This window comes from Agelaius tricolor, unplaced genomic scaffold, assembly GCF_023055355.1.
Source record: "Agelaius tricolor isolate 1412-34295 unplaced genomic scaffold, bAgeTri1.0.p SCAF_7, whole genome shotgun sequence".
Classification (NCBI taxonomy): Eukaryota; Metazoa; Chordata; class Aves; order Passeriformes; family Icteridae; genus Agelaius; species Agelaius tricolor.
In genome coordinates, this window is record NW_027269267.1 from 20,112,955 (window position 1) to 20,135,192 (window position 22,238).

The 22,238-nt window shown below is 41.3% G+C and overlaps 1 long non-coding RNA gene across 1 annotated transcript in view; it reads left to right on the forward strand.

Moving 5' to 3' along the window:
* Positions 1-20,967: 20,967 nt before the first annotated feature.
* Positions 20,968-22,238, forward strand: part of LOC139591929 (uncharacterized) — a 65,909-nt gene continuing 64,638 nt past the window's right edge. The window contains exon 1 of the long non-coding RNA XR_011679800.1: positions 20,968-21,401. This is a non-coding gene — a long non-coding RNA (uncharacterized lncRNA). The remainder of the gene's footprint in view (positions 21,402-22,238) is intronic.

Genomic DNA, 22,238 nt, shown 5'->3' on the forward strand with positions numbered 1-22,238 from the left:
TATATATATATATATATATATAGGTATTAACATGTATTGCTAATACATGTATTAACATATACAATATTAACAATATATGTTAATTAACATGTATGTATATATAAAAATACATATATTAACATATATGTATTTTTATATATATATATATATGGGTATTAGCATCTACATAGAGTTTATGCAACAAAAGATGAAAACAAAAGACTAGGCCACTGCTGGAGGACAGCCTTGTGTGCACACATTTCAACAGACTGTCATGTGGAAGAGAAGAGATACAAAATAAATTCCAATAAATTAAAGTAACACTTGACAAGACTACATCATTTCTGTCATTTTCATTTGAACAGGCAGAGCAGAATTATCATGAGCAGGTTAAGAATGTAATTTTTAGTTGTAAGTCTTTCCAGGCTGAAATCAGTGGCATAATCTTTATGCCTTTTTTTTTTCTTTAATATATATTTTTTAAGAAAGGCAACCATGAAATCTAGTTTCTAGTTTTATGTTAGGTGATAAATCTGTGTGAGATATCCTGTTTTAGATCTCTTAATGATCCTATGCTCTTTGGGCATTATATATATAGAGGAAGGTGGTTTGTATTGATTCCCAAGTGGCACTGGCAAATAAAGACAGGCAGATAAAATCTTACTTTTTGCAAGATGGGTGTTAATTCTCTTTCTTCTGCTTCTGAGAAAGGAAATGTTTTTGCCACTGGAGTTTTGGAGTCAGAGAGTAGAGTAGGAAGGAGGAAAGAGGATCCACTTCTCTCTTAAATTGCAGTTGGGAGGGGTGAAATCATGTGCAGGTGAGAGCAGTATCTCCAGCTGGGTGGTTGAAACACTCTCTGGGGGAGGACTTCAGCCCCAGACTCTGTGCACTCTTCTAATGATTATTCAAACTTTTAAATAAAAGAGAATAACTTTTAACAGAGTCTCTTTTGAACAAAAGGGACATGAATAGACCCTTCAATCACCATTTCCTTTTGCTTTGTTTGCTCAATTCCATTTTCTTTTGTTTACTTCCAACCATAGCTATGGGTTTTAATTAAAAAAAATATAATGGGCCTGGGGAAAAACGATTTCTTTCTGCATCATCTTAATAGAAATCCAAATTTTGTCTGCTTTGAAAAAGGAGTATTGACCAAACAAAGCATCCTTTAGAATACAGAAACTCTTCAATCATTATGAAAAAAGACCACCTGACCCTGATTACTGTCTTCAAATTCACAGAGGTGAGTTAGAGACACCATTCAAAAAGGGAGGGAGGGAGGGAAGGAAGGAAATTCAGACTAAAAAGCACTTTATCATGCAGAAAATAACAGATGCACATGGTAACCTGCCAAGCAGGGTTACTGAAGTAAAAACACTGTTCACTCGAGGACAAGAATCACTTTGGGGAGATGGAGTGTTGAATATGGAAGCAGCATCTGGCTTTTCTCCTAAAAAAAGGCTTAAAAGGGTGAAATGCTGAACAAACTCTTCCTTTCACCCACGGGCTATTTCTGTAGATCTGAACAGCAGCTAAAGGTTACCAGCTGTGCTTTTGCCCAGGGTGGTATTGGTATTGTGTAGTTGTGGCCTTATTTGTGATTGCAGGGAGAACTGGAGCCCTGAAAGAGCTCAGAGTCGCAAGAAGGCTCTTCTGAAATATTCCTAAAAAACCACAAAAAGCCCTGGCTCCAGTAGTATGAGCCACTTTTCAGCCTGTGAAAAAAGAGAGCTCTGGAGCAGCAGCCTCATCCCACTGGGGCTTTCAGTGGGTGATTGTTATTTTGAAGGAACCTATTGCTTATAACTCTGACATTAGCAAGCAAGTGGTAGGACCCAGGGAGCTGGGAGGCTCCTCTGTCAAAGGAACAACAAAGGCAATTTAAAAAAAAAGGAAAGAAAGATGGAGACAGAGAAAGTTTGTAATGCAAAGTGAATGCTGTTTTCCCATGTCTGCCCCTAGCAGACAAGTTTCCAAATCTTCAAGTTTTCCCATCCTTGAAGAGTCAAGATGTGTAGTTGGAAACATTGAGAATTGGTGTGATGGAGTGGAGCAAGGTCCAGAGAACCCAGCAGGTGTGATCAGGCCCTGCTCTCTTGCATGTCTTGTCCTCCATGGTGCTGGAATTAATTCTGTCTGATCCTGGTGCTAGTGAGAAGATGAGTGTGGGAATCTGTGTGAATTTTCAGCCTTGCTGCAATGGCATTGCTACACAAATGCAGGGACAGAGTCACACTGCTTTTGTTCTGCTCTTCTTCTGGGTTTAGGGCACCTTTATTCCACCTTGTGCCCTAGCCAAGACTGAAGAAATAATCTTCAATATGTCCCTCCTGTCATCTGGTGATTTGAGCAATACTTCTGGGATGTACCAGGCATATTTAAACTCTGAGTATCTATCCTCTTGTTCTCCCATTCTGTCACCGTCACATTTTCTGAAAAATCCTTTTGCCAGGATTTCTTCTCCTGGGAAGCTGAGAAGCCTCAGAGAAAAATAAAAGCAATAATTATCTGATTAGCTTCTCCTGTGTTTTGCTGCTCTGGAATGTGGTTTGGACATTGTTTATCAACTGATCATTGTTTGATTGATTTCATGTGAATTGTTTTGACTTAATGACCAATCACAGCAAGCTGTGTTGGGGCTCTGGAGTCACAAATGTTCATTATTATCCTTTAGCCTTCTGTAAGTATCCTTTCTGTATTCTTTAGTGTAGTTTTAGTATAGCATAATTAATATAATATAATATAATATAATATAATATAATATAATATAATATAAGCCTTCTAAGAACATGGAGTTAGATTCATCTTTCCTCCCAACGATGGGGGACCCCGAAAATAGCACACCAAACCTCTGGTTAATGGGCGGGACCAAGGACAGTGCAGCAGCTGCTCAGCTCTCATCAAAGGACCACACACAACTCTCAGGTCCCACCTTCCTCAAGGCTCTCCCACTCTCTCCTGGGAACAGAATTCAGAATTGTCTGTGTGTCTCTCCCACAGCCCATGATGGCAGAGCTTAGCTGAGAAGCTGATGTTTTCCTCCAAGGACAGGGAAGCACCCCTGAAGTTGGTGCTGCCCAGTACTCGGGATCTATGTGGAAGTTTCTGTGCCCTAGGACCCTTGGATAGTTGCTCAGCACTGAAGATTAAATTGCCTGAGCTGTTTTGGCTTGTGCTACACTGAGACTCCAACGCCCCAAGGGTTTGAGCATGTGGGTATGGCCCATGGTGCTTTAAGGCACAGGGAGCTTGGGAGAGCTTTGTGCACCCTGTGCCAGCACCACATTTTGTGCTGGGAGTAAATAGAAAGCCTCATACTCTGAGGCACCCCTTGGACACCTTCAGACACCAAATGAGATTTTTCCCTAAGAAGAGCCAGACAAGCTGAGCCAGGAGCCTTGGGAAAGCAGCAGTGTTACTGCTGCAAAATGAGCCCTTGCTAGCTGGTACCAGAAATTTCTGTTTCACTCTTCTTGCAGAATCATGGGGAAGTGCCAAGGGGAAGGGTTGAAAAGAAACTAAGGATTCCAGAGAAACCTCTCTTTTGGTAGGGGTAATTCATCACTCCTGCCCCTACCCACAAAGAGACATCCAATTGTCACTGCAGGTAAGCCCTGAGACATGGAGGCACTCTCACACCCTCCTGGGATGGGCAGGGCAGTGCTCAGCTCCCTGCTACAAGAGCTATGACTGTGGTGTGTGTCCTCTTTGAGGTTGCTGTGGAGGTCTTGGTTTTGTTCGGTATTTCTCTGCTCTGTTCCTTTGTCTCTGTGATCTTCATATGCACAGGGAATGTAGGATCTGCCCTGTGTGCTAAAGAGGGAGCAGAAACCTGCACTCCCTTGTGAGGACAGCTGCTCAGAGGAGTTTTAGTTTAATATTCATACTGTCCTCAGGCAATTTTCTACTCTGTGTTTTAAGGGAGTGGGCAGAGAGAACATGTAGTGGTTGTTTACTCTGGTATCAAGGGATTAGTTTAAGGCCATGGATAAGGAGCATCAGGGATGCAGATGGCAGTGGAAGAATAAAAGTAACCATAGGAGACTGGGAAGACAGAAAGCTCCACCATCCCTTTTCACAGAAAAGATTTTTTTAAGAAATCTTCCATGACCATTTTTCCTTCAAGCAAGCAAGAAATACTCCATGTTGATTCTGATCAGCCAGTGGACTGAGACAGAACTGAGTACAGTATAAGGCAAGGAAATAAATTTGAGCACCACATACAATAAAACCATTCTGTTAAGGTGTTTATGCCATGTTCTGCTGTACCAAAGCTCATATCAATCATAATGGTCAAATGTGGATACCTTCTGCCTAAGTCTGGACATTTGCCACAACATACAGAGTCCCTGAAAACGAAAAGAAATAGGATAAGATCAGAATTTCTAGGTCATGATTTGTATTTGCAACTTAATAACAAGGATTATCCTCCCTCTTAATTTTTTCCTTAAAAAAAACCCCTAGTGTTTCTATAAACTTGTCTAGTCACAGCAAGGAGGGCACTTCTCTGCAGTTCTGCATATTAGAAAAGGGCAGCAAACACTTCTGCATGTCCATTGTAGGGCTAGGTTTGGACTCAATGTCAAAAGCCAAAAGCTGCCTTGTGCTGACCCTCAGGTTTGCATTTACCTCTGAAAAAACCTTAAAGGGTATTTTAGATGGGAGGGGAGAGAAAAAGAAAACATGAACCACAGTCATGACGCTTTTGCCACTTGGTGCACGTCCACGTCACATCTTTGTAGGCAATTTGGTGGATTTGCCAGTGTCCTTGAGTGCTGTGGAGACACCCTCCATGGCTCTGATCCCCTCCATAGCACATCCCTCCCTGCCTGGACATTTTGTGCAGGACAAGACTCTGTGCCAGGGGGTAGGTGGGCAAAAATCCACGAGCCCCAGGATTTTTGCATCCTCAGCTCAGCTGCAGGCAGGATCTCAGAGTGGCCATGCATTCAGCTCTCACTGCCAGCCCTGAGTGACCCTGTCAGATCCAGGGACTGGAGAAACCTTTGTAGAGCAGGGATGAGATTATGCTGTAAGGATTAGCATCTCACACTCAGGACTTCTCACACTTGTTTCCAATCACCCAGCAGGGAATGTTGTTTGTTTGGCAGGCCTATGCAAACACACTAGCAGGGCAACTGGAGCAGACCTTTCTGCTCAGAAAGTTTATGCTCACTGCACAATTGTGTTAATGTAAACCCATTATATTGGCATCAACAAGAACTGTGCTGAATACCTTAATTCTTCCACCAGCAAACAGGCTGCTGGGCTGAGTTCCTCATGGCTGCAGCCAAAACCCTGCCAACCTTGTCCCCTATGAACTAGATGTTTAGTGAGGAGGGAGACAGGAAAAAAAGACTTTTCTTAAAATACATCCACACAGGCCTTTCCTTTCAGCTTTATAGATTTATTCAGTAAACCAAGATAGAAGTCACACAGCAAGACCAGCAGAAAACTCAGATATCTGTTGCATGTCAGAGCCTGTGGACCTTTTCTGTAAAGTGTGAGAGTTTTAGACCATATTCCCAGGAAAGGGATTAAACAGAGAAAGAGTCTCATTACCCAGCTGTCTGCCAGTCTGGGGGCTAAACTACCTTGCATGTTTCCTGAACATTATACTCTGGTAGATGCAGCAGAACAGACATTAAATAGCTTTGTTTGTCAGATCTTTTCAAAGGGCATTAAGTTCTGTTTCAGTGTTTCCACTTGTTGTTGTCACATGTTTAACACGAGGGCCACTCTGGAGTGAATAGTGAATGGTTGGGCTGCCAGAGAAAATCTGTTTGGCGATTCATGTTAACAGGATGGCACTGCAAGGCAGAACAGACTCCTGTAACACTGACCCTTCCACCTGACTGAATGCCAAAAAGTATCATTTGGAGAAGTGAGATTTCAGCTGCCAGAAGAACCAGTATAAAGCAAGTGTGTGTGCTGTGTCAGAAACAGCAGCAAGTCCTTTGTGTGCTCTTCAGGAAGAGTCTGAAGCGCTTGATGGAATTATAAGCACAGTGTCCCAAGAAATGTGCTCATGGCTCACATCAAAGGTCATCTCTAACAGCCCCTTAGAATGACTGTCCTTTATTTCAGACATCCACTCCTGATATTTTAGGGGGTATATAGGGACATTGCACGTCACAAGACAAATCCTTGCACAGCCCCAGGTGTGGCTAGGGTGCCTTCCCAATATTTTGGAAGAGCACCTGGGGAAAAGCAACACTGTAGCCCTTCTTTCAGCTCTTCTGTCATCCCAAGCATGAGAGGGGGCACATCCTAATGCCTGTTCTCATAGACAGGAGCAGTCCTAAAATGTTTCTTAGTATTTACCTCTATATTGCATGATAGATGCTCAGCAAAGTGAATGAGGTGGGCTCAGATGAACATCCTATGATGTGATGCAGTAGTTTACAAAGGATTCTTATACCATAAACTTTCAGGCAGTATGAAATAAAAATTGACAAAGTCCCCTTTCAGAATTTTTAATTGACATTGCTGCCCTAGCTACCCAAAATGTTTGGGTTTTGCCTTGTTTTTCTCTCAGGACAAATTTATAAGCAAAGGTCCCATCTTTGGTAGCATCCCAGCTGTGCTGCTGCTCCTAATTGTGCTGTGGTGTCTTGGGCATCACCTGGGATAGCTCAATTGCATGCTGGCAACTTGTTCTCTCAGAGTCTGGGATGGCCACTGTATTCTGACCATGGGGATGATGGAAGCATCCACACAGTTTCCTTTTGGAAGCTCTATCTGTAAAACAGATTGGGTTGCTATTCTTCATTAGTGGTTCCTGAGGCTTCCACTGTCATGGAAGACAAGAGCACATATGGGAGCACATGTGGTAGAGCAGAAGGTTCAGCTTCAACCTTGCTGATCCCAACACCTTCTGTCCCAGCCAAATAGGGAGTTACCCTGTTTTGTAATGTAAAACATCAGGATGAGTATTCCAAAGCAGCTCATCACTATGTCAGGAAGCTCTAGGATTTTGAAGAGGATGATGAGCTTTGGCTTTCAGTCAGGTTGTTAAAATCTACTGTGTTCACACAGTACTGTGATGGGATAACTATACCCCTACTAGTTCAACAGCCAGCTACAGCAGTTTGGAGATTTTTGTATACCTATGCTTAACCTACTCAGACAAATTACCATTTTAATTTTTTTCTATCCCTATCAAAGGAATCTTTGCTTGCCCTCTTTCATCACACAAACTTTTTCTTTCCACAAAATCTCTGAGACTGCTGCACAAAAACTGGGTATCAGCACTTAAGATCCTGCAGCAACTGAAGGCCTTCTGTACTGTGTTTTTTGGCTTAATCTGTCTCAGCTAAAGGATAATCCAGTGACCTTTTGCTGCCCTGACTGACAGTGGCACATATGTTCATGACAGGGACTCCCAGCACCCCTCACCGATGTAGCCAGACACAGGAATGGTAACAAATGCTTTGTTGATGAAGTCCAATCCTTCCAGAAGATCCCTCATTTTAGTCCTGAGTTGTAGAGAAAGCTTCTGGGCAAGTGGTTAAGTCCTTTGTTCTACTAATTCTGTGTAAACCCCCTCCTCTTGGGACTAGTATTATAGGAAATTGCCTCCCTCCCTACAACTACTCCCATTGTACCAAGGACAGTTGCTGCAGCCTTTGTTTAGTGTTTACATCCATCTGTTCTTCTCACAAAATTGTTTATGAAAAAATCCTTGTTTTCTCTATGTTTTGTATATCTCTGTTTCTCTGCTCTGTGCTGTTGTATACCTCATGCTTTCCATGCCTCTGCACTTCTCAGCCATGAACCCCCCAGAAGCTTTAACACTTCTCAGCATGGAGTTGTCTTTAGGGGCCATCCTGGGCTCACCACAGTGAGATAATGATGGTGAGGGAAGATAAGGGTTTTATCTGTGCCAGGATCTGTGGTACATAATGTACCACTGCTGTGAGGGACAGGGATGGAATATGAATATTTTTTCTACTCAGGGACCAGAGAGGGGAAGGGGTGGTTTCCCTGTTATTGATCTGCCTCTAGAAATTCTCTCCTCTGAGCCCATTTTAAGAAATCCCACCCAGAGGGTCTATATTATCTTTCTTACTCTCTAAAGCAATGTACTAGATTGACTTGGCAAGATCAGTAACACTCTCAGACTCAGGATATTAGTTGCAGGTTTATTTTCTGGAACTATATAAAAAGTTCTTTTTAAAGATATTAACTATGAATGGTTCTTTATTCAAACCAAAAAATATTTTATTTACTAGATGGAGGAACTATTCTGACTCAAGAGATAAATGCTCTTATGGGGTGCTGCTTTTGTATAAGCAAGCCTGGAGGGATGGGCTGACAGATTCTTTTTAATCCCCTTGGAAACGGGACTGGGGAGAGGGATTATTTCCTTCAAGGAAAAATGCAGCTTTGGCACCCTAAAGCTATGTGCCTGAACTTGCTGGGTAGTGTGCATTCTGTTGTTTTATGCTAGATGAATAGAAGGGAGTCAGTCATCTCTGCAATTTGCTCAATAGCCAGTCCAGCAGGAATGTGGAAGACCAAGTTTTGACAACTTTCTCTTCCTGAGCAGGAATTTCAACCCCTTCCCTCCTCCTCCCATCCCAGTTTTTCTGAGGACAGGTTATGGCTAAAGGGTATTTGCAGGCAGATCTTCCTCAGGGCGAACTGGTAGTGCTGTGCCATCCATTATTAATGTGCAGATATTGGAAAAAAATAGGCAACAGTGCTGAGAGGTGAGACATGCTGGGAGTGTGAGACATAATGCAGCTCCTCCCCCTGGCTGGAGCCCAGTATTTTCCACAAAGCTCTGTGTTGTGAAGAAGAGAGTGAGGGAACTCTGCCCAGACAACCCTTATCACTTGAAGAACAAGGCATGTAGAAGGCAGATGATAAAAATTAAATAGCCTTACATAGAGAATGAGATTTGAACTAAATTTTACATGCCTCAGGTAAATGTCCTGGCCATTTGAATGAAGGAGTGTGTATTTGTGGGAGCACCAGCGCTGACTGAAATTTGGTTTAGGTCCTGACAAGTGTTTGCTTGATTTGGAATGAAATGTGGGATTATTTCCAAGAAAATAAAACCAACATTTTCAGTGATATGTTCTTTATTTTGGCCTAAAGACCAGCTCTTGAACTGGAAATATCCATTCCTGGGCACATGATGGTGCCTAGCAGCAAAGTGCTCATTTAGCTGCAAGATGGATAAAAGCTATAGTGTGGTCCTTCAGGCTGCTGTGCCAGGGGTGCCCAGGTATCTTCAGGAGGACAGAGATGCTGGGTATGGCTTGCACGAGAAATAAATTCTTGCAAGAAAAAATATCTTCTCTCTCTTTCTTTTCCTTATCTCAGATATTTTGGACCATGCTGAGGTTTTGGTCCTAGAGGCATAACCATTCAGTGAATTCTGAATTGGTTCCTTGCTAAATAATCTGAAAGAACTCAAGAAAGCAGAAAAGCATGACCCTAGGCTGAGTAAGAGCTTGTATTCCTCCTGTTAGTTCTCATGGTTACTTACTGCAGACAGCAATTCCAAATATACAGCATTTACTTTGTATGCACTGCACTCATTGTGGTGTCTGAAGGTTTATACATAATATGTAAGAAATCTCAGAGGGCAATGAGATGTTTTACATCTTTGGAGTGGAAACTACTGAACTCCCTCTAGGATTTTTGGAACAAGACCACGATAAACACTAGGATATTATTTGCAAAGTTGGCCATGTAAATTTGTGCTGAAAGCTAAGATTTTTTTCCAGGTGTGTCTTAAACCTGGTTTTCTATTGTAACATTAAAATCTGGCTCTTGCAAGCAGCACAGTGATGGTTAAGAAATCTGTATTTACTAAAAACACACTGGACACTGAGCATGTTCAGTCCTTGCAGTGAACTTGTCTGCCTTCAGAGTTGGCTGTGAGCAGCAGTGTGAATGCAGGTGAGAGCACCTGCAGGTATAAGGAAGTCATATTACAATTGTTGGTCGTTCTTGAAAATAAATGCTTTATACAATTAAAATTTAGCAGAAAAAAAAATCTAGTCTATCAAGAGGAGGAAACAACTGGTATTTGCAAGAGAAAAGTTCCCAAATATTACAAATACAATTGTAGTCTATAGTCTGTAAGTAAGTAAAGGTTAGGGTGGGAATGAAGGAATAACAAGTGTCAGTTCTTTACCCTGAGGAGATGTTATCTTATCCTGTAGCATTTTCAGCTGATTTAAATATTACTGTGCCAGTTTTAAAGCCCTTGGAGACAGGTGAGTGCACATTTCTGGAAGCCCTACTTAACAACCTTTGTATTGTCAAGGATGAAAGTTCTATTTAAAGGACAACATCAGACCCTACCTGCAATGGGTGTTAAAAATCTCAAAATATCTCTTTTAAGACTGGGAGCTCTGCCTTGGTGGTCAGCCTGAGCCTCTGCTCTTTCCTTTCCTCCATGCAGTGTACCACATGCACCACCCAACCCTCTTCTTGCCACGAGAGCAAAGCTTCAGATGTGCTCATATGAAACCTGCCTGCACACATGCACACATGCCCCCTTTTCCTCAGCTCATGCTGAAAGCACATCTATGTAGACTGAAATTCTGTTCTGTTTTGGCTTATGAGACACATGACCCTTAAACAGCTCATTTATATTTTACATTGCATTTCACATAACTTCTTTTTTTTTTTAATGTTTCAGTTCTACTTTCTAGTGAATATATAGGTACAATACAAAATGTATAGTATGACTTTAAAGGGATGCATAATTTTAACTTATTATACTGTCAGTATACTCTCACAATCAGGATTAGATCCTTTCTTCCACAAAAACCTCAAACCTTTCTAATGTTTTGTTTATTTTTCGCCTCTTAGGTTGTTAAGTAGAGTCTGCAAGAGTTTGCTCTTCTGGAAGATAAGCACAGGAATAATCCAACTTTTCTCTCTTTAGTAACTGACTGGATTTCTAAACAAAGGTGACTGGCAATGTCCTAGCCAATGAGGATTTGTTCAATGAATGGGGAGACACTTTGAACTTCAAGAATACATGCATTTAGTGAAGGATTGATTAATTGACTTCATTCTCTCCTGTCATCAGTACTTTGGGAGAATGGGCAGATTGTTTTTTACAGGAAGTTCTTAGCACAGCTCCCCAGGGTTGATCTCTGCAATACCTGCACTCACTGGGTTGCTGCTGCCTTTGCTGCACGTGCACAAAAGTTGCCTTCTCCTCTACCCCCATCCTTTTGCTGCCTGACTCCTCTCCAGCCCAAATCCCTCCCTGCAGCCATGGATGCTCAGCTCCCCTCTGTCCCAGGCCTGACTCTCCTTGGGAAGCAACCGAGATGCCTCCAGCCTCGCTGTATCCCACAGGTGTTGGCAGCAGGTTTGTGACCCCGTGGACTGGCACACCTGGCAGACATGCATTGCTTTTGCCTTTCAGGAGCTGGTGCTTTGCCAGGGTTGTCTGAAGAGGATGGGAGGAGGGCTGATGTCCAGGGATAATCTGGGGAAATGCAGAGCTATTCCTATGTACTGGTCAGTATTGTGGGGCTGGGACACTGATTGCCCTGTGGTAACCCACTACTCTTTTATCTTGCATCCCTTATCAGAGACTTTCATAAGCAAATAAGAAACATGAGGTCCTTGGACACAGCTAAGGTTCTCAGAGAAAAGACACCCTGAAGGTGTGCTTGAGCACTGCATAAATTTTCCTTTTATGAGGACTGAAACTATGGAGGGTTATAGGGGTAGGAAGAGAAAAGGAGAAATACAAAAAATGGCTGTCTAGCTGTGTGTTTGGATGAAGTGGAAGATGTCCACAATGGAAGAGTAGCTCCACCCTATACCCCTGAACCCATTCATGATGTACTCTCTGTTTTCTTGTTTCATGCAAGAATGAGATTTATGCAGATTTTAAACTGACAAAAATCACATTAAGTATGGGTTTTAAAGGTTACAAAAAAAAAAGGAATTTTTGTTGTTTTGCATAATAATAGCAACAATAGTTAAAAATATTAATTAAAAACCAAGTTTTTGAAATGCCATGTCAGGGTTTTTTCCCTATGAAGCGATCTGTGCTCCAATAATTGATTTCAAGGAAAAAAACATTCATGCTCAGCAGTGGGAATACTGGTGCAAATCCCTGTTTGCTATGGCTCTAATAGAAGGGTTTTTTTGTCTGTACTCCCAGACCTTTCATGTTTCCTGACCGCTGGACTGCTTAGTGATGGAGGAACTCTTCAGCTGTATATTTAGGGTTTTTTTGGTGTTTTTTCCTCCCCTGTAAACATCCTTATAAGAGTCCTTTCCTTTTCCCAGGTCCAGCTCAGAGTGGGGGTGGGCTGGGGCGTGGGGAGCAGCAGGCAGGGAGAGGCTGGGTGGGATTTGGAGCAGGCTGTGAATAAGTTCTCTCCAGCACAGGTAACAGGAGATCTGGCAGCCAGTGGAGCAGGACTGACCTGACATTTTCTGCAGGTTTCTATAAAAATGGGGGCTGGTTTGTAGCCTGCTCCGGGAGGCTCTTCCTCCACTGCCCAGTGGCCCTCCCAGGCATCTGTGCAGGGTCCATTGCACCCCATGGTGCTCCATAGGCACCTTCTGTTGGGATGACTCTGGAGCACAATCAAGTACATCCACGTATAAAATAAAAATGCACATCCCCATCCCTCCCTACAAACCTTGTGGTTCTTTATCAAGATGAAGGAACAGGACACTGAGGTGAAAACGCACCTGGAGTGCTGTGTCCAGCCCTGAGGCCCCCAAGAAAAGAAGGATGTGGGCCATGAAGATTGTAAGAGAGCTGGAGTAACCTCTCCTGTGAGGACAGGCTGAGAGTTGGGACTGTTCTGCCTGGAGGAGTGTCTGGCACCAAGGGCAGAATGGTTTAAAGTGAAAGAGAGTAGATTTAGACTGGATCCAATGAAGAATTTATTTACAATGAAGGTGAGGCACTAGAGCAGGCTGCCCAGAGAAGTTGATGCCCCATTCCTGTGAGTGTTCATGGCCAAGCTGAATGAAGCTTTGAGAAACCTGCTTTAGTGGAAGGTGTCCCTGCTTAAGGCAGGGGGTCTGGACCAGATGACCTTTAAAAGGTCCCTTCCAAACAAAAATATTCTGTGATTCCATGCTGCTGTTCTAAGGCAAAGCCCTGTGCTGCCTTACATGGTGCTCACAGCCTTTGTAGTTAATATCCTTTCACCTGGTGAAACTGCTAAAGACACTGACTGACACCCAGTATTATTGTCTTCTAAACCTTAAAATTTTGGGGTCAAAGTATTTGTACAGAAGCTGTAAAAAGAGGAAACAAAAATAAGCAGTGTGGCTTGGTTTCTGCCTGAGGACTTTTTGTAGCAGCCCTCAGGAACCTGACACAGGCTGAGGGAGCAGTTTCAATCAGTGTCCATCAGGATTTTCAAAGAGGCATCTATGGTTCTTAGGGAAATCAGAAATGAAATCATTTCAGAGAAGTATGATCCCACTTATTCCCATTTTCCCCCTTTATTTGTCTGCTAACAATTTAGGCTTCTGAGGGTTTAGAATTAAATATTTTCTAAGCAGTCAGAGTATGTCTCCTTCATGCTGTACTCTTGGTTTGGAGATGATATCTAGCTTTTCTTCCATCTTTTGTTATTTTAAAGTTATTTTAAATACATGCTCAGCATTATGTCATTTACACTTGGTGCTGATAATTACAGATACATAAAGAGTAAACAACTTTATCCAATGTCACAGTAGGAGTGTTGCTGTAAAGTATAGGGCCAAGGAAAACTTAAGGCTCAGTGCTGAGATAACTGAATGAACCCTGAATATAATCCTCTTAAGAAATTGATTACAAAAACCTGAAATGAAATTGCAAACAAGGCTCTCTGTATGACATATCTCGTCCCATCCAGATTAAGAACCAGCTGAATCCTACAAACAATTTAGAGAAAAGCAATTGCAAAGTCCTTCAGAAGATAACTGCATATCCTATTTGCAGTTTAAATTAAAGACAGAGACCTAGTCAGGCAGACAGGCATAAGCAAATGCTTGGAGTTGATATGAGTTAGTCTGTTGAATTACTTTAACCAGAGGATTATATAGATTATTTATTCTATGGTTTTTATGCTCGTTTGGCTCTACTACAATAACAAAGTTTTGACTGTTTAATTTTCATTTAAGTATCTATATTTCATTTGTTAAGCAAACATAGCATAGCTTCTGCATTGTAACCCTGTGTGGGTTTATATTTCTAGATACACACACAGAACTGAAGAAGCCAAACTTACCTTTGGCATCCATATGTGAGGGAGCTTCAGTATTTTATTCATTATATGTGAGTCCATTAAATTTTTCTTTTTCCTGTAGACCATTTGCAAATATTCATTGTGGTAAATCCTTCCTCCCCAAATCACACTCTTGAACACTCAATACAGCTAAATTTTGGATGGCATTAAATGAGGATGTAAGCGGTCTGTGTGAGCCTAATCTCCATGCTGGAGGTTTAGAAGGAGAGAGGTGAGAGGAAAAAGACCTAAATAAGCCTTGAAGAGTTTTTTTTTCATATGGTGTGCAAATTTTGGATGCAATGCCATTTGTCCCCAGCTGTCTTGGAATTTCTAAAACTTTTATTTCTACTTCCTTAAGTAGGGTCCACTCAGAGTACAGACACCTCATTGCTCTGGCACACCTGTTCAGGTCCATAACAATTTTCTTAATTAGATTGTTTTTGGGATTCATTCAGTTATCTTCCTTGGATATCTGAGGGATTCAGAGCATGGACAACAAGGTCCTTTGGAGCCTTCACAGATGTAAGCTGCTGCTTCCTCCTTCCTGCAGGGAAGCTGAACTTGCCTTGAAACATCTGGGGATGATGCTCAGAGGTAAGAGACAGAATGGGTTTTCTCTAAAATCTTTTTATGGTTTCCAGTTTGCCTGCTCAAAGAGGTGAAGAGAGGGAAGGCCCATGGTGGTGACTTTCAGGGAACTTGTAGAAGAGCCAAAAATCTGTTCCCTAATGCTACAAAGCCTAAAAATCAAATCTACAGGGAAAATAGTAATGCAGGGTTTGACTCACTATTCCCTCTGTCTTGAGGGGCATTATTGTCCCTCACAGCAGAGAAGTCAGGTTATTCTAATCAAAACCACTAACAGGAAAACGTTTCCTTTTCCCAAACAAGACAAAACAAAAAAGTGACATATCTTTTTTTAGCATCCTGGCAGTTGTATTGCCACCTTCCTAAGAGAAAGCAATACAAACTCCTGGGGCTGATTCTGTCAGAGTCACCAATTTTCTAAACAACCTCAGCCTCAGAATTTAAGTCGTGCTTAGAATGATGCAAGAGCAGCAGCACCTTGGTCATCTCTCACTTTCTGTGAAAAAGCATCCTTGCTTTGTATGCTACAGTGTCCAATCAAGGCTTTTCTCTAAGTACCATGGAAATGATGGATGGATGGATGGATGGATGGATGGATGATAGATAGATAGATAGATAGATAGATACATAGATAAAAAGAAAGTATATCTTTGCTCCATACACCTTATATAAGGATGGTCCGCATTACAATTGAATAATTTTTATTTATAGAAGGCAAGAGCAAGGGAAAAAGACCACAAACATGGTCATAAGAAACTTCAAATAATCTTTCTGGATGACCATATGCATCAATAAAAATTTTCAAATTTCTACCTTTAAAAACTTTCATGTCTGTAATTTTTAACTTGGGAAAAAATTTTCAGAGAAAGTTTTAGAAGGAAAAATGACATTTTAGAACAGCTGGCAAAGCAAGATCATTTACACATAACTTTGCTGTTAAAGTGTTTTTATTATTGGATTTCTGTTATGATTTTATTACTGAGCAGTAGCAGATTCTTGAGATTTCTGTAAAATTGAGTCAGTCTCATCAGGCTTCAGCAAATTCTTTTTTGTTATTTAAAAAGAGAAATTCAGCATTAGCTAACTTGTTCAGGATGTATTTTCTTCCATTAGGAAGTGTACACTGATTTTAGCAGTGTATGTAGCACAAAAAATACATTCAATCTTTGCATGGTATCCAAACCACTGAAATGCCAAGGTTCATACCTCTGCTGCAGGTGAGTGGATTTGGTAAAAGAAAACAGCCTCAGGGTTTGCATCAAAGATCAACTACAAAATGTTAATGATTTAAAAGAAACCCCCCACTCCCCCTCAACATTTGCACTTTAATTCTTCTCTGACACTAAGACCACTAAAAGCTCTCAGGAGATTCAGCTTTTGTTAAAGCTTTAGGCCCCATAGCAGACTGGTCTTTATTCCAGATGGGGATACAGATTTCTCAAATTGACCCAACTTTTTAGGGATTAAGCAGACCTCAGGACCTTCTGACATGGTTGATGTTTGCCCATGAGCCAGCTGCCTCCCTTTGCCATTGCCTGGGCCAGAGAGAGAACAGACACAAGGAGATCTGTCCTACCATGGGGAGCTCCTGGGAGAAGGATGCTCCACCTGCCCAAACCTGAAGGGCCAGGAGAGCCTGTGGGGCCTTGGCAGCCCTTCCATGCTTGACACTCAATTGCTGATCCTCATCCCCACCTGTCTAAAAGAGTGCCAGAAACTGTCACTCACACAGCTTTAGCAAAACCCCTGCATTATTAACATTGCGAGTTTTATTACTGGGATGCCTCAAATAACTCAAAACATTCATTGTCTGACTAAGGTGGAAACGTGCTCTATAGCGTCAACACAAAATATTAATTGTATTGAAGTGGTTTAAAGTAATTTTAAATCAAAATGCTGTGTGATTTCAGCACAGAGCATAAGTGAGCATTGCCCCTATTCATGCAAGATCAAGGAACTGCAAAATTAGTGTATACAGCTAGTGTCACCTATGTGGGGCCTGAGCTTGTAGCCACTCTGTTACAGCATACTAGCCTTTGGAAGGAGTGCTGAAAACAATAGCCAAACCTCATGCCAAAATATTTTTGATAGAAAGTGATTTTTTAAAGTGTTGAGCTGACTTTGAAGCTTGTAGATTGATTTTATTAAAAGACTGTTCTGCTGGGGATAGCACTTAAAGAAAAAAATGCGTTTACTAAAGTACTCTCTCCTTAGAGTGGGAAGTGAGTTCAGTTCTTCTATTTAATATATTCTACTTTTAATCACACTTTTTTGGTAAACCCGGTTGGAAGAGGAGGGGGAAATAAGGGGGATTGTTGTTTGTTTCTGAGCCCCAGTGTCTGCTAGAAATTATTACTGTTTGTTTCACAGTGGGGTGTGAATTACTTGGTTGCAGTCAACCATTGTTTAGAAATATATTTTGGAATGTTTCCTTTATGGAAGGTTTTCATTTGCTTAGGACTCATGATTCTGTATTTCTTTCAGCTGTTCACATATTCTGTTGCTACAGAATGCTCACTTTTATAATAATGGGTTCAACTAATAACCAGACATTTGTTTCAAACTACATCTTGAAGCATGGTGCAAAATCTGACTCCTGAAAGCTGCATTAAACCAGGATCTCCTACATTGTGCACTCTGCTAACAGTGATCCTGGGATTTAACTTTTAATAGAAATCTTCCATTATTTCCTGGAAATAATTGAATAAAAGGTGGTCCTAAGTTTTTGCAAGTGTGGTGAACATATTTTCAAATGTGATGATTTGGATTGAGCTGTTTTGGATCCTTTTAACATGTTGGAAGACAGCAGTTGTTTTTCCCATTTTGTCTGACTATATGTGAATTAGCTACATAAAATGCATCTGAGTTCAATACTGCTGAAGGATCAGGGAGACTAAGGCCTAATTTTGGCAGTGGGAAAGAAATTGGGGTTTTCTTTTAAGTGTTGATTAGAACTGGATCACTTTCAGATTAATCAGTTTAATTCAAATATTGCCATTGCCCCTCCTCTCCCTCCCATTTGTCAGAGGGAGGAATGTGCCTGTGGGAAGGACAGACACGTGGCTGTGCTGGTGAAGGCAGTAGGGTTGGAGTGCCTTTCTCACACAGTGACAGTGTTTGAGGGACCAAGCTGAACACCACAATTCAGACTCCAGCTTCTGGCTCAAAGGTGCCACGCTGGGTACCCAGAATGAATAGCTCATGGGGCTGTGCTTGCTCCTTGGTAAGCAGGTTTAAAGACAGATTTTGCCTTTGGGACTTAATGAATTTTGGCATTCTGGAAATGAGGGTCATGGATGAAAATTAACCTTGCTAACCACATAACTATTTTTGATCAAAAATTTTGAACTTTCAACTCTTTATCATTCTCTTGTTGTTGTTTTTTTAGGAGCTATTTTACTTTATTTTGGATCTACTTTACTTAGTTACCTAGATGAAAGTGAGCAGGTTACCTCAGCAGAAAAAAAATCTCTGAAATGATGCTGTGTGGTGCTTGTGTCACAGTTGCCATCTTTCTTTGTGTTAATTATGTGGAGACATACAGATACAGATAAGAAAGGACCTCAATCACCTTGTCCAGCCCACTGCTAACTTAGACAGCCACATGATACCAACACCTGAGAAATTAATCTTTTTAGGCTTAAGTTCTTATCCCATGACTCTTTTTGAAAGGCTGCTCCACATCTTTGCTTTGTAGATTATTAGAGGCCTTTTCCCAATTACATGTGAATGTTCTCAGTCAGAATTGTCCTTACAGCTGGTTTGCTGCCTCTGTAGGTTCTTCCCCCTGGGCAGAAGAGGCTATTTTTCTGATCTGAAAGTTCTTTATACTCTTTATGTTTAGTATAAATGCTGGGTCCAGATACCTGTGGCTGCAAAATGGCATTTAGATTTTCTTCCTTCTTTTACCATTTTCCAGACTGCTGCTATATTCTTCCTATAAAAAATTAAAGGAGTTAGAGCTTGTCTGGATGATATTCATGTAGAAGGATTTGGTTTTTGTCCCCATGATATTTCTTATTTGCAAGTTATTGATCCTAAGTTTATTTTTAGAATTCTTTTACTCATCTGTTGTGTTTGGTTTGGATTTTGAAAAGTAGGTGTAGACCTTTGTGTTTGCAGCCTCAGTAAAGATGATAGTACACAAGTAGAGTACCACAGCAGGAGCCCACAAGATTGTTTCTATCCTGCTGTGCAAACTGGAAATCTTGTTCTCCTTCCTCTCACCTCTCCACACTCTCAGGCAGAGGAGGTAGATCAGGGAATAAGGACGGTTACTGCATTCCTCTGACTGTCCTGATATTTTAATTACACTGAGTTGTTCTTTTAGCAAATATCATCTTGTTTTTGCTGCAAGTCATTCTGTTAAACATTTCATATGAAATTCAGTGTGGAAGAGAAACCCTGGGCAGTCTTGAAATCCTTTACAATCCCCAGGCTGATCATCTGTCAGGGCTCCAGCATGTTCTGCAGTGCCACGGCTCCCTTTCCTGTTGGCTGTTTGCTCATGTGAGCTGGCCTGAGGGGATTCTTTCCTCTCCAAAGGAATTTGCCTTTATCTTTTTTTGCATCTACTGTTCATGATTATGTTTTCTCACTTTGCTTCATGCTCTGACTTCTGATGCATATGGGATGTTCCAAGGTCAAACAGAAATGTTGTGTGTCCCCTTTCCTGCCTCCTGTGATTATCTTCTCCAAGAAATACAATTTTTATTGGTGCCACTGAGACCATGCAGGGCCAATGGTTTTCTATTAGAGATGAGATTTGATTCAGAGTTTATAGCTGCACTTCCAGTTTCTGGTAGGAAAAAGCCATTTTTAGTAATATTTTGCTTTCTGATCCTGGCACATTTTGCACTGCATGCAATTTGGGTCTGTTTACATATACATAAGATTGCCAGGTCTCAATTGAAATTGGTATTTTAGAAGCATGGAGAGAACTGGCAGGCAGGAGGTGCCACAAATCTTACATGTAGAGCATTTCTCAGTTTTTTCATTGGAGACTGAGCCAAATGCTGCTTTGCTGCCTGATGATACTGCTGTTTTATACCAATAACCTCTGTGAAATAAATACAGTTAGGCTTATGCCTGTGGGTTTTAGTGAATATATATTTTATAGATTGTTTTCTGGAGGACCTGATTCTGTTTCTCTTGAAGTCAGCTGGAAATTCACACCTTTTGTGCCCCAAACATACAGCATGCTTGCCTAGCCAGTCAATGAAGGTGCTCTGCTCAGCTAAGATGCAGATTGGATTTAATTTTTCCCTTGGTTGGACATTATCTATTTCAGTTTTGTCTGGCTTTAGAACATAAATTGATTTTTTTTCATTTGAGTTCCTCTGGGAGATCTTTAAAATGAAATCAGAAATTGATGATAAGAAAAGCAGGCTAATAAACACTGTGCAAACCCAGCTACTGAGCTTATATCCTTGCCACATTTGGGGAAGCCTTGGGGTATATTGGATTGGAGCCTAACTTCTTTTTATCCCCCCCCTAGTTTGTCATCATTTAGCATAGTAATTCTTATCAGCCACCTAGAGCACTGGGCGAAGGAAGCACCAGCTGACAATGGTCTCATGATTTGCCTTTGTCAGTACAGATGGCAGCATTCCTAAAGCTGAATTAATTGGGATCATTTCCTGCCACTGTCCATGGGGGCAAATGGAGCTGGGTGTGCTCTGAAACAATTCTCTTCCCAGACCCACTCCCTGCAGGCAACGTTTGGGAGGAAGGGAATTTGGTGAGCACTGGAGCTATTTCCCATTAGGGGACAAACTTAAACAGTGAGATTTTGGAATGAAACGTGTGTTATTTGGACTGCTCAAGGTTATTAAACGGGAGAGAGAAACAGCCAGTTGTGACTCTTCAATTTTTTATATGATGGGATCAGTTTTTAGAGAGGAGAATGATTATGGGTGCCCTACAGTGTAATTGCTGTCAAGACCTCCAGAACTTCAATCTCTCTGGATGCTCAGAGTTATGGGTGAGGGGGGAAGGCCCATCTCAACAAACAGGCTCACGGTGTCCTGGTTTTCATAGTCTCTCTTTCATAAAGACAAAATTCAGGTATATTCAGTTTGCAAATTGGGACACCTACATTTAGATGTCTATGTGTGGGTGTCACCATGTGGGCAAAGTGAGCTCAGCAGAAATCAGGCAGCTGTCCAGGAGATCACTTACAGCTCCATTTTCAGATGAGCAATTTGAACGTGGTGGGGCCTGAAGCCCCAAGCTGACATGGGGTCACATACATATGACAATATATCAGTGGTTTTAGCTGAATCCGGCCCTCTCTATCTATTGTCTGCTTTGCTGTTTTGGTTTTTTGTTTTTCATATAGGGCAGAAATAATTTCATTCTCCCATCAGAAGTTGAAGAGGACTCCAGCTAAAATCACTAAATCCTTGTACCAGCTCATGCAAAGATTGACTTTACACACTTCTTGAAGAACCTGGCTTTGTGGTGCAATCTGGTGGGGGCGATGGTTGTGGAAGAGCAAAGGCATCAGCAGCTTTCAATATTAAAGCCCAGCACAAGGAAAGCAGAAGGGTGTCGAGGCTGTGTCTCCAAACAACTTGGGATCCACGCACCTTTATGAAGGTAAGCTGCTTCCTGTGTTTCTAATTATTCAGGGGTAATCACTTTCAGTAGTATTATTTCTCCAGCAAGATTTTACTTTGAAAAATGTCCTGTTGCTTGTGCAGCTGATGTTAAATGAACATGCAAGTTTTGGCTCAGGGCTGGTGTTGACCAGATGAGATGAACTGAGCCAATATCTGTACCAGTGAAATGAATCCAGTAACATTTAGATCAGATGTTTTCCCCCTCACGCCCCTTTGCATTCAATCCGTGTTTCACCAGTGTACTGTAGTGGCACCTGAATAAACACTTGCAAATATTTATAATTCCCCACCTTCTCATAGGGAGCTTTCTGAGATCTTTCCCACAACTCTCCCATATAAAACAGTTGAATCCCTCTTCTTTCTTAATATAAACATGAAGGTAATGTGCCCCTTGTCACAGCAGACATCTGTTATATGTATAGTAGTTATTCTGTAGCTCACAAGGTTAATCATTGTGCTCCATCTCATTTTGCACTGCAATCTGCAAATTACAATGATTCCTCGAAGAGACGGAAATCAGGTTTGTTTGTTGTATTATTAATAAACTTTAAATCACTCCCATATTCATAACTGGGTTTTTGAGATTTGTTCCAGTCTCCAGATGACAAATATTGGCTGCTAAAGGCACTTTACTATGATTGCCTTTGCTAATTGCCATGAATGAATTGAATTGAACATTAAATATTTCTGTAAAGGGCTCATCACAGGAGAGCCTTCTGGACTTGTGTAAATTTATATTTAACATCCCATGATAAATGCACGCCTTTCAACAATTGGTTTGCAACTCCTGACAAATGTTTTTATTTCATTTTAT